The sequence below is a fragment of the Pseudophryne corroboree genome, chromosome 5, assembly GCF_028390025.1.
Source record: "Pseudophryne corroboree isolate aPseCor3 chromosome 5, aPseCor3.hap2, whole genome shotgun sequence".
Lineage (NCBI taxonomy): Eukaryota > Metazoa > Chordata > Amphibia > Anura > Myobatrachidae > Pseudophryne > Pseudophryne corroboree.
This window is the reverse complement of record NC_086448.1, coordinates 81,817,565-81,832,502: the sequence shown is the minus strand read 5'-3', so window position 1 is coordinate 81,832,502 and position 14,938 is coordinate 81,817,565. Positions and strand designations below refer to the sequence as shown.

Here is a 14,938-nt window from a genome sequence, read left to right as displayed (position 1 = left end):
AGGTGGGGTAGAGCAGTTAGATACAGCATAGCATGGGGAATAACTGCTGTGGGTGGGTAATTGGGGTACTGGAGGGGCAGGTGGGGTAGGGCAGTTAGATACAGCATAGCATGGGGAATGACTGCTGTGGGTGGGTATTTGGGGTACTGGAGGGGCATGTGGGGTAGGGCAATTAGATACAGCATAGTATGGGGAATGACTGCTGGGTGCTGGTACTTTGAATGAGAGCACTGGAGGGGCAGTTAGCTGGGGGCAGAGTTAGATACAGAATAGTATTAGGAATGATTGCTGTGGGTTGGGTAGTTGGAGGGACAGGTGGGGTAGGGCAGTTAGATACATCATAGTGTGGGGGGGGGGATTCAAATGTTTGAAAATTCGATCGGGTGTCTGTTTTTTCATGTCTATGAGATAGAAAAAAACAGACTCCAACTGATACCCCTTTTCCACTAGCTCAAAAAACACGGGTAAATGCACGGGGGCGCGCATTTACCCGTGTTTTTGGCAAGTGGAAAAGGGTCAACCCAGATCAAGTGACCCGTGAATCCTACCCGGCTATTTACCTGGGTAGGACACGGGAATGATCCGGGTAGGGTGTAGTGTAAACGGGAGCCGTGTCGATGCGACACGGCTCCCGTTTACACTGTATGGATGGGCGGCGCTGGGAGATCATGTGATCTCCCTGCGCCGCCCCTGCCGTGTAGCTAGAAGCGTCACCAAGCCGGGTTGTGACTGCTGATGGGAAAGGGACCGAGCACGGGTCGCAGCAGGGGGCAGCTCCCGTGTCAGGTTCCCGGCTGCGACCCGTGCTCGTAGGTGTAAAAGGGGTATGACTTTTCAAACATTTGAATCTCCCCCAGTATTGGGAATAATGCTTTGTACTGGTAATTTGAGTGAGGGCACTGGAGGGGCACGTAAATAGGGTGGGGGGATAGAAACAGAATGGTATGAGAAATACTGCTGTGGGTAGACAGTTGGAGGGTACTGGAGGGGCAGCGGGGAGGGCAGTTATATACACAGTTGGGGAATGACAACTGTGCGTTGTATGAGAGGCTAGTAGACACTGCTGCGTACGGGTAGTTGGAGGGGCAGGCAGCTTGGTGAGGGGGGGGATTTACAGACAGCACTGTATGGGGAATGGCTGCTAGGAGCTGGTAATTTCAGTGAGCCACTGAAGGGGTAGGTAGAAGAGGGGGGGGGGGGGGGGGAATTAGATACAGAATAGTATACATGAGGACTGACTGCTGTGGATGGGTAGTTGGAGGCAGGGCCGGCACAACCGCTATGCAGTGGCCACTGGAGGGCGACACGTTCCCGCTGAGTTGGTTTTACTTAAAAATTACATTGTGCTAGGCTAGCCATGGTGCGGGTCTAGCCAGCTGCAGCCACTGCAATCAGTCATCCTCCCCACCAGCCAGGTCTGTTGAGGTGAAACACTTTTGCTGCACCCCTTCTGCTGACAGACCCCGGAAACAATCACCCAGCAACAAGCAGGAATTGCTCTGGCTTCCGCTCACCTCACTGGCAAGAGCTCAGCTACTCTACAGTAAGGGAGCGCCTATAATCAGGGGCGCTTTAAATGAGGAGGAGGCCCGTGTGCAGCCTGCTCCGTTCGTGCCCCTCCTCTATGTTGGCTGCGCTGAGAGCCGAAGCACTAGAGGGCTCAAACTCTACTGCATGTGTGCAGATCTCCAGGAAAATGGCGCGGTGGTAATTTTCCCAGTGATTTCTGTACTGCACATGTGCAGAACTCTGTGGAAATGGCTGCTGCACCATTTTCCCAGTGATTTAACAGCGCTGCTGATGTCGGCACGGGACTCCGGAGGGGTGAGTATTCAAAACATTTTTTTAAAGTTTTATGTGAGAAATACGTTTGAAAAGCTACAGGAGTTTGCACCCCTATTTATTTACCGTATATACTCGAGTATAAGTCGACCCGAATATAAACCGAGGCACCTAATTCTACCACAAAAACCTGGGGAAACTTATTGACTCGAGTATAAGCCTAGGGTGGGAAATGCAGCTCTAGCCGTACACAGCCCTCAGTGCCAGATATGCCCTCATACTGCCAGATATGCCCCCACAGTGCCAGATATGCCCCCACAGTGCCTGATGTGCCAGATATGCCCCTCATGCTGCCACATATGCCCCACAGTGCCAGATATGCCCTCATGCTGCCAGATATGCCCTCATGCTGCCAGATATGCCCTCATGCTGCCAGATATGCCCCACAGTGCCAGATATGCCCCACAGTGCCAGATATGCCCTCATGCTGCCAGATATGCCCCTCATGCTGCCACATATGCCCCTCATGCTGCCACATATGCCCCCTCCCCCAGTGCCTGTTACTTACCCCTCCGTCGATCCTGCGCTGTCTTCTGAAGGAGGGACACGGAGCGCACAGCGCGCGCCTCTCCTGTGTCCCTCCTGCATCTCCGCCGGCCGTGGCGGGTCTATTAAAGGAAGTGCCGGTTCGTGATCAGAGGTCACGAACGGGTACTTCCTTTAATAGACCCGCCGCTGCCGCCGGAGATGCAGGAGGGACACAGGAGAGGCGCGCGCTGTGCCCTCCGTGTCCCTCCTTCACACTGCTCTGCCTGTCACACTGCACTGCCACTGACTCGAGTATAAGCCGAGGTGGCTTTTTCAGCACAAAAAAAAGTGCTGAAAAAGTCGGCTTATACTCGAGTATATACGGTATATATTTGCATTTCTGCACCAGTTGGCACACATTTTTGTTTTACAAACCAGCTAAGTACAGCTGGCGCACATCCATGTGAGAGACAACGCCTCCATCATTTCGAATCTGGTGCTGTATGCAAACTAGTCAGTGATCATGGACTGGCAGCCAATCAGGAGTGGCTGCAGCAATGTGGCATAATGTGTAAGAGGCACTCCTATTGTGTGGCATAATGTGTACGAGGCACTCCTATTGTGTGGCATAATGTGTAAGAGACATTCCTATGGCGTGTAAGGGTCATTTCTGTGTGGCAGTGTGTAAGGGGCACTACTCTGTGGAATAATGTGTAGGGTACATTACTGTGTGGTATAACGTGTTTATAAAGGGCACTACTACTTTGTAGCATAATGTGTATAAGAGGTACTACTGTGTGACATAACAGAAATTGGCTTTGTGTGGCATAATGTGAATAAGGGGCATTACTGTGTGACGTAGCATGAATAAGGGGCACTACTGTGTGATATAATGTGAATAATACCCCTATCAGACTGACAATAGCCGGGTCGCACCCGGGAATGTGCCACCCTGGCTTGAGACCTCTTCAGACTTGTGGCCCGACCCGGCATATTGCTGGGTTGGTGACGTCACCGCTGATTCTACCGGAGGCTGTGCTTGGAGATAATCATCGCCAAGCACCGCTTCCTCCTATGCAGAGAACGGGTGCCGGGACCCCGTTCACACGGCACCGCATCCCAGGATGATCCCGGATTCAACCCTGGTCGAGGCCTGGGATGAAATGCCAGGACGCTCGTCCCGGGATATTCTTACAGGACCCTTTCACACTGAGCAAATGCCCGGGTTGATGCGTGTTAATGTGCAATAAACTGGGAAATTTGTCAGTCTGAAAGGGGTATGAGGGGCACTACTGTGTGATATAACGTGAATAAGGTTGGGGGGGGGGGGCAATAGGCTGAAGTTGGCTCTGGTTGGAAGGGCAGGTGGATGTGGGTAAGTTAGGTACAGCATAGTTGGGGAATGACTGCTTGGAGCTGGTAATATCCTTACAAAGAACTAAGGGGGACATTTACTAAGCAGTGATAAGAGTGGAGAAGTGAGCCAGTGGAGAAGTTGCCCCATCAACCAATCAGCAGCTCTGTATCATTTTATAGTATGCAAATTATAGATGTTACTTCAGTGCTGATTGGTTGCCATGGGCAACTTCTCCACTGGCTCACTTCTCCGCTCTTATCACTGCTTAGTAAATGTCCCCCTAAGGATCAAAAAGGGCTGAGATTACATAAATGATAAAAATAAAAAGGTGCAGACTAGATGGGCCAAGTGGATCTTATCTGCTGTCAAATTCTATGTTTCAATGTAATATCAGTGAGGGCACTGGAGCCTGGGGCAGGTGGGGAGCTAAATGCAGATCAGTATGAGGAATGACTGCCCTGGGTGGGTAGTAAGAGGGGAAGGCAGTTTAGGGGTGTGGGGGCAGTCAGAGGCAGCACAGGATGGGGTATGACATCTGGGAGCGGGGTAGTGGTGGTGTAATAGAAGGGGGGGGGGGGCAGGTAGATACATCATGTGGAAAGGAGGGGCAGGTAGGTAGAGGTGGGAGGGGCAATTACACACAGCATAGAATTAGGAAGGAATAACCGCTGTGGGTGGGTACCTGGTGGGCACGGCGGGGACACTGATTGGAGATTACCTGCCCGGATAACCCTCCTGCCCGGCGCCCGCACTGGTGGTCACCGCTCACCCCTCACAGCCTCTCCCAGATCTGCCAGCATGTCTTCCCAGAGACAGCCAAGGGGCGGAGTCTGAGTAGCGGAGGAGGCAGATCAGCACGGATCTGATCAATAAGGAGGAGTGATTATCTGTAGGCGGGGCCTGGAAGCCCGACAAACCAATTAGAACGTGAGAGCGGGGCGTGTCTCGGTGCTGTAAGCGTGTACTACAGAGCTGTACCAGGAAGCGTGGTTATAAGTACGACGGCAGGAGGAGGGAGGGGTTGTATGCATGGAGGCGGGGCTAGACTACTTATTTACTGATGTCAGTTCCTATGGGCGGGGGGGTGAGTGTATGTGGGCGGATAGATAGGCGGAGTTACTGGCTGCTGTGGGCAGGATTATAGGCATGTAGGCGGGGCATAGCTCTGTCGGAGGTCGGTAAGAGCTAGGGGCGTGGCTCGGCGGCTGTCGGTGCACTGGGGCGGGCGCTCGGTCAGAGTGGGCGGGGGCTGGAGGCAGACGCGGCGGCCGTCTGTCCCGTAGCCCCAGTTCTGTACGCTGTTGTGTGGGAGGAGGGGGCTGCGCAGGTTTCCGGGTCGCAGGACTTGTTCCGGGTGTTGGGGGCCTGGCGGAGTCAGTGTGAGAGCCGGGCCGTGCTCCCCGGAGGAGGAAGCAGGGATGAGACCGGGGCAGCAGCGGTGACAGAGACGCAGCCGGTGAGGAGGACATGCAGCCCGCGGACCGGCCATCATAGTGAGCGGTGGGTATGTCCGGGGAGCTGCTGCTATGTGCCCGGTACCCGGGGATCTCCGTCATTACCAGACTCTGCCGCCCGTCATGTGTCCGTCACTGTCTCCCAACTTGTATCAGTGTGTGTGTGTGTGTGTGTCACTGGAGGGGTCTTCACTGTGTGTGTGTGTCACTGGAGGGGTCTGCACTATATGTGTGTGTCACACTGGAGGAGGCTGCGCTGTGTGTGTGTGTCACTGGAGGGGTCTGCACTGTGTGTGTGTCACACTGGAGGGGTCTGCACTGTGTGTGTGTCACACTGGAGGGGTCTGCACTGTGTGTGTGTCACACTGGAGGGGTCTGCACTGTGTGTGTGTCACACTGGAGGGGTCTGCACTGTGTGTGTGTCACACTGGAGGGGTCTGCACTGTGTGTGTGTCACACTGGAGGGGTCTGCACTGTGTGTGTGTCACACTGGAGGGGTCTGCACTGTGTGTGTGTCACACTGGAGGGTCTGCACTGTGTGTGTCACACTGGAGGGGTCTGCACTGTGTGTGTCACACTGGAGGGGTCTGCACTGTGTGTGTCACACTGGAGGGGTCTGCACTGTGTGTGTCACACTGGAGGGGTCTGCACTGTGTGTGTGTGTGTCACACTGGAGGGGTCTGCACTGTGTGTCACACTGGAGGGGTCTGCACTGTGTGTGTGTCACACTGGAGGGGTCTGCACTGTGTGTGTGTCACACTGGAGGGGTCTGCACTGTGTGTGTCACACTGGAGGGGTCTGCACTGTGTGTGTGTGTGTCACACTGGAGGGGTCTGCACTGTGTGTGTCACACTGGAGGGGTCTGCACTGTGTGTGTGTGTGTCACACTGGAGGGGTCTGCACTGTGTGTGTGTCACACTGGAGGGGTCTGCACTGTGTGTGTGTGTCACACTGGAGGGGTCTGCACTGTGTGTGTGTGTGTGCGTCACACTGGAGGGGTCTGCACTGTGTGTGTGTCACTGGAGGGGTCTGCACACTGTGTATGTCACTGGAGGGGTCTGCACTCTGTGTGTGTGTCACTGGAGGGGTCTGCACTCTGTGTGTGTGTGTGTCACTGGAGGGGTCTGCACTATGTGTGTGTGTCACTGGAGGGGTCTGCACTATGTGTGTGTGTCACTGGAGGGGTCTGCACTCTGTGTGTGTGTCACTGGAGGGGTCTGCACTCTGTGTGTGTGTCACTGGAGGGGTCTGCACTCTGTGTGTGTGTCACACTGGAGGGGTCTGCACTGTGTGTGTCACACTGGAGGGGTCTGCACTGTGTGTGTCACACTGGAGGGGTCTGCACTGTGTGTGTCACACTGGAGGGGTCTGCACTGTGTGTGTGTGTGTCACACTGGAGGGGTCTGCACTGTGTGTCACACTGGAGGGGTCTGCACTGTGTGTGTGTCACACTGGAGGGGTCTGCACTGTGTGTGTGTCACACTGGAGGGGTCTGCACTGTGTGTGTCACACTGGAGGGGTCTGCACTGTGTGTGTGTGTGTCACACTGGAGGGGTCTGCACTGTGTGTGTCACACTGGAGGGGTCTGCACTGTGTGTGTGTGTGTCACACTGGAGGGGTCTGCACTGTGTGTGTGTCACACTGGAGGGGTCTGCACTGTGTGTGTGTGTCACACTGGAGGGGTCTGCACTGTGTGTGTGTGTGTGCGTCACACTGGAGGGGTCTGCACTGTGTGTGTGTCACTGGAGGGGTCTGCACACTGTGTATGTCACTGGAGGGGTCTGCACTCTGTGTGTGTGTCACTGGAGGGGTCTGCACTCTGTGTGTGTGTGTGTCACTGGAGGGGTCTGCACTATGTGTGTGTGTCACTGGAGGGGTCTGCACTATGTGTGTGTGTCACTGGAGGGGTCTGCACTCTGTGTGTGTGTCACTGGAGGGGTCTGCACTCTGTGTGTGTGTCACTGGAGGGGTCTGCACTCTGTGTGTGTGTCACACTGGAGGGGTCTGCACTGTGTGTGTCACACTGGAGGGGTCTACACTCTGGGTGTGTCACTGGAGGGGTCTGCACTATGTTTGTGTGTGTGTCACTGGAGGGGTCTGCACTCTGTGTGTGTGTCACACTGGAGGGGTCTGCACTCTGTGTGTGTGTCACACTGGAGGGGTCTGCACTGTGTGTGTGTCACTGGAGGGGTCTGCACTGTGTGTGTGTCACTGGAGGGGTCTGCACTGTGTGTGTGTCACTGGAGGGGTCTGCACTGTGTGTGTGTCACTGGAGGGGTCTGCACTGTGTGTGTGTCACTGGAGGGGTCTGCACTGTGTGTGTGTGTGTGTGTCACTGGAGGGTCTGCACTGTGTGTGTGTGTGTGTGTGTCACTGGAGGGTCTGCACTGTGTGTGTGTGTCACTGGAGGGTCTGCACTGTGTATGTGTGTGTCACACTGGAGGGGCCTGCACTGTGTGTGTGTGTCACACTGGAGGGGCCTGCACTGTGTGTGTGTGTGTGTGTCACTGGAGGGGTCTGCACTGTGTGTGTGTGTCACCGGAGGGGTCTGCACTCTGTGTGTGTCACACTGGAGGGGCCTGCACTGTGTGTGTGTGTCACACTGGAGGGGCCTGCACTGTGTGTGTGTGTGTGTGTGTGTGTGTGTGTGTGTGTCACTGGAGGGGTCTGCACTGTGTGTGTGTTACAATGGAGGGGCCTGCACTGTGTGTGTGTGTGTGTCACCGGAGGGGTCTGCACTCTGTGTGTGTCACACTGGAGGGGTCTGCACTGTGTGTGTGTGTGTGTGTGTTTGTGTCACTGGAGGGGTCTGCACTATGTGTGTGTGTGTCACACTGGAGGGGTCTGCACTGTGTGTGTGTCACACTGGAGGGGTCTGCACTGTGTGTGTGTCACTGGAGGGGTCTGCACTCTGTGTGTGTGTCACTGGAGGGGTCTGCACTGTGTGTGTGTGTGTCACACTGGAGGGGTCTGCACTGTTTGTGTGTGTGTCACGCTGGAGGGGTCTGCACTGTTTGTGTATGTGTCACGCTGGAGGGGTCTGCACTGTTTGTGTGTGTGTCACGCTGGAGGGGTCTGCACTGTGTGTGTGTGTCACGCTGGAGGGGTCTGCACTGTGTGTGTGTGTTTGTCACTGGAGGGTCTGCACTGTGTGGTTGTTGTGTGTCACTGGAGGGGTCTGTACTGTGGTGTGTATTATATTCCTGAAAGGGGGTCTGAACTGTTTGTGTTTGTGTGTGTCACTGGAAGGGGGTCTGTGCTCTTTGTGTATCACTTGAAGGGGGTCTGTGTGTCACTGGAAGGGGGTCTGCACTGTGTCTGTGTGTCACTGGAAGGGGGTCTGCACTCTGTGCTTGTCACTGGAAGGGGGGCTGCGCTCTGTGCATGTCACTGGAATGGGGGCTATGCTCTACATGTCACTGGAATGGGGGCTATGCTCTACATGTCACTGGAATGGGGGCTATGCTCTACATGTCACTGGAATGGGGGCTATGCTCTACATGTCACTGGAGGGGGGCTGCGCTCTGTGCATGTCACTGGAAGGAGGTCTGCGTGTTACTGGACGATCGTCTGCACAGATTGTGTGTGTGTCATTGGAAGGGGGTCTGCGCTGTGTCTGCGTGTCACTGGAAGGGGGTCTGCGCTGTGTCTGCGTGTCACTGGAAGGGGGTCTGCGCTGTGTCACTAGAAGGGGTGGCTGCGCTCTGTGCATGTCACTGGAAGGGGGTGTGCGTGTTACTGGAAGGGGGTTTACGATGTGTCTACGTGTCACTGGAAGGAGGTCTGCGCTGTGACTGCGTGTAACTGGACGGTCATCTGCGCTATGTCTGTGTGTCACTGGAAGGGGGTCTGTGCTGTGTCTGTGTGTCACTGGAAGGGGGTCTGTGCTCTGTGCGTGTCACTGGCGGAGGTCTGCATGTTACTGTAAGGGGGTCTGCGCTGTGTCTGCGTGTAACTGGAAGGAGGTCTGCGCTGTGTCTGCGTGTAACTGGAAGGGGGTCTGCGCTGTGTCTGCGTGTCACTGGAAGGGGATCTGCGCTGTGTCTGCGTGTAACTGGAAGGGGGTCTGCGCTGTGACTGCGTGTAACTGGATGGTCATCTGCGCTGTGTCTGCGTGTCACTGGAAGGAGGTCTGCGCTGTGTCTGCGTGTAACTGGACGGTCGTCTGTGTGTCACTGGAAGGAGGTCTGCGCTGTGTCTGCGTGTAACTGGACGGTCGTCTGCGCTGTGTCTGCGTGTCACTGGAAGGAGGTCTGCGCTGTGTCTGCGTGTAACTGGACGGTCGTCTGCGCTGTGTCTGCGTGTAACTGGAAGGGGATCTGCGCTGTGTCTGCGTGTAACTGGTCGGTCGCCTGCACTGTTTGTGTGTGTGTGTGTGTGTCACTTGAAGGGGTTTGCGCTACGTCTGCGTGTCACTTGAAGGGGGTCTGCGTGTCACTGGATGGGGGTCTGCATTGTGTCTGCGTGTCACTGGAAGGGGGTCTGAGCTGTGTCTGCGTGTCACTGGAAGGGTGTCTGCGCTGTGTCTGCGTGTCAATGGAAGGGGGTCTGAGCTGTGTCTGTGTGTCACTGGAAGGTGGTCTGCGCTGTGTCTGCGTGTCACTTGATGGGGTCTGCATTGTGTCTGCGTGTCACTGGAAGGGGGTCTGCGCTGTGTCTGCGTGTCACTGGAAGGGGGTCTGCGCTGTGTCTGCGTGTCACTGGAAGGGGGTCTGCGCTGTGTCTGCGTGTCAATGGAAGGGGGTCTGAGCTGTGTCTGTGTGTCACTGGAAGGGGGTCTGCGCTCTGTGCATGTCACTGGAAGGAGGTCTGCGTGTTAGTGGACGATCGTCTGCACAGATTGTGTGTGTGTCATTGGAAGGGGGTCTGCGCTACATCATCGTGTCACTGGAAGGGGGTCTGCGTGTCACTGGAAGGGGGTCTGCGCTGTGTCACTAGAAGGGGTGGCTGCGCTTTGTGCATGTCACTGGAAGGGGGTCTGCGTGTTACTGGAAGGGGGTTTACGATGTGTCTACGTGTCACTGGAAGGAGGTCTGCGCTGTGACTGCGTGTAACTGGACGGTCATCTGCGCTGTGTCTGTGTGTCACTGGAAGGGGGTCTGTGCTGTGTCTGTGTGTCACTGGAAGGGGGTCTGTGCTCTGTGCGTGTCACTGGAAGGGGGTCTGCGTGTTACTGGAAGGGGGTTTACGATGTGTCTACGTGTCACTGGAAGGGGGTCTGCGCTGTGACTGCGTGTAACTGGACGGTCATCTGCGCTATGTCTGTGTGTCACTGGAAGGGGGTCTGTGCTGTGTCTGTGTGTCACTGGAAGGGGGTCTGTGCTCTGTGCGTGTCACTGGAAGGGGTCTGCGTGTTACTGGAAGGGGGTTTACGATGTGTCTACGTGTCACTGGAAGGAGGTCTGCGCTGTGACTGCGTGTAACTGGACGGTCATCTGCGCTATGTCTGTGTGTCACTGGAAGGGGGTCTGCGCTGTGTCTGCGTGTAACTGGAAGGGGGTCTGCGCTGTGTCTGCGTGTCACTGGAAGGGGATCTGCGCTGTGTCTGCGTGTAACTGGATGGTCATCTGCGCTGTGTCTGCGTGTCACTGGAAGGAGGTCTGCGCTGTGTCTGCGTGTAACTGGACGGTCGTCTGCGCTGTGTCTGCGTGTAACTGGACGGTCGTCTGCGCTGTGTCTGCGTGTAACTGGACGGTCGTCTGCGCTGTGTCTGCGTGTCACTGGAAGGGGATCTGCGCTGTGTCTGCGTGTCACTGGAAGGGAGTCTGCGCTCTGCCTGCGTGTAACTGGTCGGTCGTCTGCACTGTTTGTGTGTGTGTGTCACTTGAAGGGGTTTGCGCTACGTCTGCGTGTCACTTGAAGGGGGTCTGCGTGTCACTGGATGGGGGTCTGCATTGTGTCTGCGTGTCACTGAAAGGGGGTCTGAGCTGTGTCTGCGTGTCACTGGAAGGGGGTCTGAGCTGTGTCTGCGTGTCACTGGAAGGTAGTCTGCGCTGTGTCTGCGTGTCACTGGATGGGGTCTGCATTGTCTGCGTGTCACTGGATGGGGTCTGCATTGTGTCTGCGTGTCACTGGAAGGGGGTCTGAGCTGTGTCTGCGTGTCACTGGAAGGGGGTCTGCGCTGTCTGCGTGTCACTGGAAGTTGGTCTGCGTTGTGTCTGCGTGTCACTGGAAGGGGGTCTGAGCTGTGTCTGCGCGTCAATGGAAGGGGGCTGAGGTGTGTCTGCGTGTCACTGGAAGTTGGTCTGCGCTGTGTCTGCGTGTCACTGGAAGGGGGTCTGCGCTGTGTCTGCGTGTCACTGGAAGGGGGTCTGCGCTGTGTCTGCGTGTCACTGAAAGGGGGTCTGTGCTGTGTCTGTGTGTCACTGGAAGGGGGTCTGTGCTCTGCGTGTCACTGGAAGGGGGTCTGCGTGTTACTGGAAGGGGGTTTACACTGTATCTGCGTGTCACTGGAGGGAGGTTTGCGCTGTGACTGCGTGTAACTGGATGGTCGTCTGTGCTGTGTCTGTGTGTCACCGGAAGGAGGTCTGCGCTGTGTCTGTGTGTCACTGGAAGGGGGTCTGCGCTGTGACTGCGTGTCACTGGACGGGGGTCTGCGCTGTGACTGCGTGTCACTGGACGGGGGTCTGCGCTGTCTGCGTGTCACTGGACGGGGGTCTGCGCTGTGTCTGCGTGTCACTGGACGGGGGTCTGCGCTGTGTCTGCGTGTCACTGGACGGGGGTCTGCGCTGTGTCTGCGTGTCACTGGACGGGGGTCTGCGCTGTGTCTGCGTGTCACTGGACGGGGGTCTGCGCTGTGTCTGCGTGTCACTGGACGGGGGTCTGCGCTGTGTCTGCGTGTCACTGGACGGGGGTCTGCGCTGTGTCTGCGTGTCACTGGACGGGGGTCTGCGCTGTGTCTGCGTGTCACTGGACGGGGGTCTGCGCTGTGTCTGCGTGTCACTGGAAGGAGGTCTGCGTGTCACTGGATGGGGGTCTGCGCTGTGTCTGCGTGTCACTGGATGGGGGTCTGCGCTGTGTCTGCGTGTCACTGGAAGGGGGTCTGCGCTGTGTCTGCGTGTCACTGGAAGGGGGTCTGCGCTGTGTCTGCGTGTCACTGGAAGGGGGTCTGCGCTGTCTGCGTGTCACTGGATGGGGGTCTGCGCTGTGTCTGCGTGTCACGGGAAGGGGGTCTGCGATGTGTCTGCGTGTCACTGGAAGGGGGTCTGCGCTGTGTCTGCGTGTCACTGGAAGGGGGTCTGCGCTGTCTGCGTGTCACTGGAAGGGGGTCTGCGCTGTGTCTGCGTGTCACTGGAAGGGGGTCTGCGCTGTGTCTGCGTGTCACTGGAAGGGGGTCTGCGCTGTCTGCGTGTCACTGGATGGGGGTCTGCGCTGTGTCTGCGTGTCACGGGAAGGGGGTCTGCGATGTGTCTGCGTGTCACTGGATGGGGGTCTGCGCTGTGTCTGCGTGTCACTGGAAGGGGGTCTGCGCTGTCTGCGTGTCACTGGAAGGGGGTCTGCGCTGTGTCTGCGTGTCACTGGACGGGGGTCTGCGCCGTGTCACTGGACGGGGGTCTGCGCTGTGTCTGCGTGTCACTGGACGGGGGTCTGCGCTGTGTCTGCGTGTCACTGGACGGGGGTCTGCGCTGTGTCTGCGTGTCACTGGACGGGGGTCTGAGCTGTGTCTGCGTGTCACTGGACGGGGGTCTGAGCTGTGTTTGCGTGTCACTGGACGGGGGTCTGCGCTGTGTCTGCGTGTCACTGGACGGGGGTCTGCGCTGTGTCTGCGTGTCACTGGACGGGGGTCTGCGCTGTGTCTGCGTGTCACTGGACGGGGGTCTGCGCTGTGTCTGCGTGTCACTGGACGGGGGTCTGCGCTGTGTCTGCGTGTCACTGGACGGGGGTCTGTGTATTTCTTGGAAGGTACTGGTGCTGTTTTCCTGTGATAAACTGACAGACTCTGCACTGTGTGCCGCTGTAAGGGTACATTGTCTGTGAGTGACAGGGTCTGAACTATATATGATGCTGTTACTGTAATAGCCTGTGCTCCTAGTTGTGTCTGGTGAAATGTACACGCTATACCCTATTAGCATTTGGGTGACCCCTGCTGTATTCCAGGCCTACCCTGTCTTTGTGTGGAAATGTGCCACTGGGGGAGTGAGTGTGCACTCAGTGAGATGATGGATCTGCCTCTCTTAGGGCTATATTTACTAAGATATGGCTTTTAAGAACTGGATAGGTTGCCTATAGCAACAAATCAGATTCTGCTTATTTATCTAGCTACCTTCTAGCTAGAATCTGATTGGTTACTATGGGCAACAGCTCCTCTTCTAAAAACCTGCACTGTAGTAAATATACCCCATAGAGTAGGAACATAAGCTAATGTTTTGCTAGTTGTTTTTTGCCCATTTTTGGGTTGAAGGCGATATGATTATTAAACTATAAAATGGGGGCATATTCTGTTGGTACACGTGCCATGCTTATTTCCAGTGAAGGAGGCGAGTTACTGTTGCAAAAATGGCACCACAATTCGGCCCCCTCCCGGCCCAATCTCATCCTGGACTCTCACATTTGTGTACACATTCCTATTGGGCTGCGAAAAATAATCCGCAAGTTTGGCGCATAAAACTGCAATTACTCGTGCAGCAATGAACTCAGTTGGATTGAGTCCTTAGAATATATGATACATGAGAATAATTGCTACCTTTTGCCGATTGCAAAGGGAAAACATTACTAGAAAGATAACTTATGTAAGTTTTGTGTGAACTGTGTAGAAGATGTTAGTTGGGTAGAATAGGACGGGTATGTGGTTGTCCAGAATTAGAAGCTTTCCTGGACTGCTTTGTCCCTTGGTTTTAAATGAGATTTTAAAATTCCCTATATAGGAACGGGTTTGTTAAATCTCTCTTCTAAAATTCTAACCATGGTTTCAGATCAGTGTCTGTTACATTCTGTCTAAAATGAAACCTCTGTGTATACCAGAATTTTAGCGACAGCCTGCGTTCCTGCTCCAGCCCCACCTGGAAAAATAAATACATCTTAGCTTGCAAGGAATGGCCTGTGTATTGTCTTAGTGTACACAGAGAGAATGGCTTTGTGTTGTGTTATTGCTGATCATAACCTGTAGTTGGATCTGTGTGACCTGAGCAGATGGGATGTCTACACAACACTTTGGCAGTGTTGGCTGGCGGGACACGTGTATGTATTTTACAAAAGCCAGATGCTTCTCACGTCAGCTCATCTGCTCAGTGATCTGAAGCTAGAACACCAGGCCTGGTTCTCGGCTCTGAGAAGGGAACTGCAGCGTATTGTACTGTTGATCCCAATATGGGATGTTTTATTCATAATGACACGAACGTCTTCAGATCTTGGCGGTATGTCCTGTACTGTGTACCTATCATTCTCAGAGTCCTCCGGTTAGTTAGGGTGACATCTTACCGTGTAGCCAACAATGACATTTTACTTGGTAGCAAAACAAAATTTCTAGGAGCTTGTCAACCCTGCAGGGCTTCCATGAAAATCACCTCTGGTTGTGGTCGTGTAGTGAATGCAATTCTAGTTCCGCACACGTTCACTACACAAGTGCAAACAAGAAAGTGCCGTCTGTCACTATTGGAATGTCTGTACAGTAAGGAAACTCGTTAAGAAGCCTTGCTGCCAGACACTACAGATACAGGTTGAGTATCCCTTATCCAAAACGCTTGGGACCAGAGGTATTTCGGATATGGGACTTTTCCGTATTTTGGAATAATTGCATACCATAATGAGATATCATGGTGATGGGACGCAAGTCTAAGCACAGAATGCATTTATGTTTCATATACACCTTATACACACA

General features: G+C 55.0%; 2 protein-coding genes across 9 annotated transcripts in view; one reads left to right on the top strand and one right to left on the bottom strand.

Moving 5' to 3' along the window:
• Positions 1–4,533, bottom strand: part of KRIT1 (KRIT1 ankyrin repeat containing) — a 68,260-nt gene extending 63,727 nt beyond the window's left edge. For 3 of the 7 annotated variants that reach the window (XM_063921414.1, XM_063921413.1, XM_063921417.1), the window contains exon 1: positions 4,350–4,520. The gene's annotated coding sequence lies outside the window, so the exon portion shown is untranslated. Of the gene's footprint in view, positions 1–4,349 lie in introns of all 7 variants that reach the window. The other 4 variants (XM_063921420.1, XM_063921416.1, XM_063921419.1 and 1 more) reach the window with 2 other exon arrangements.
• Positions 4,534–4,818: 285 nt separating this feature from the next.
• The window catches only part of ANKIB1 (ankyrin repeat and IBR domain containing 1), a 220,438-nt gene continuing 210,318 nt past the window's right edge, over positions 4,819–14,938 (top strand). For both annotated transcript variants that reach the window (XR_010177583.1, XM_063921412.1), the window contains exon 1: positions 4,819–5,167. The gene's annotated coding sequence lies outside the window, so the exon portion shown is untranslated. The remainder of the gene's footprint in view (positions 5,168–14,938) is intronic.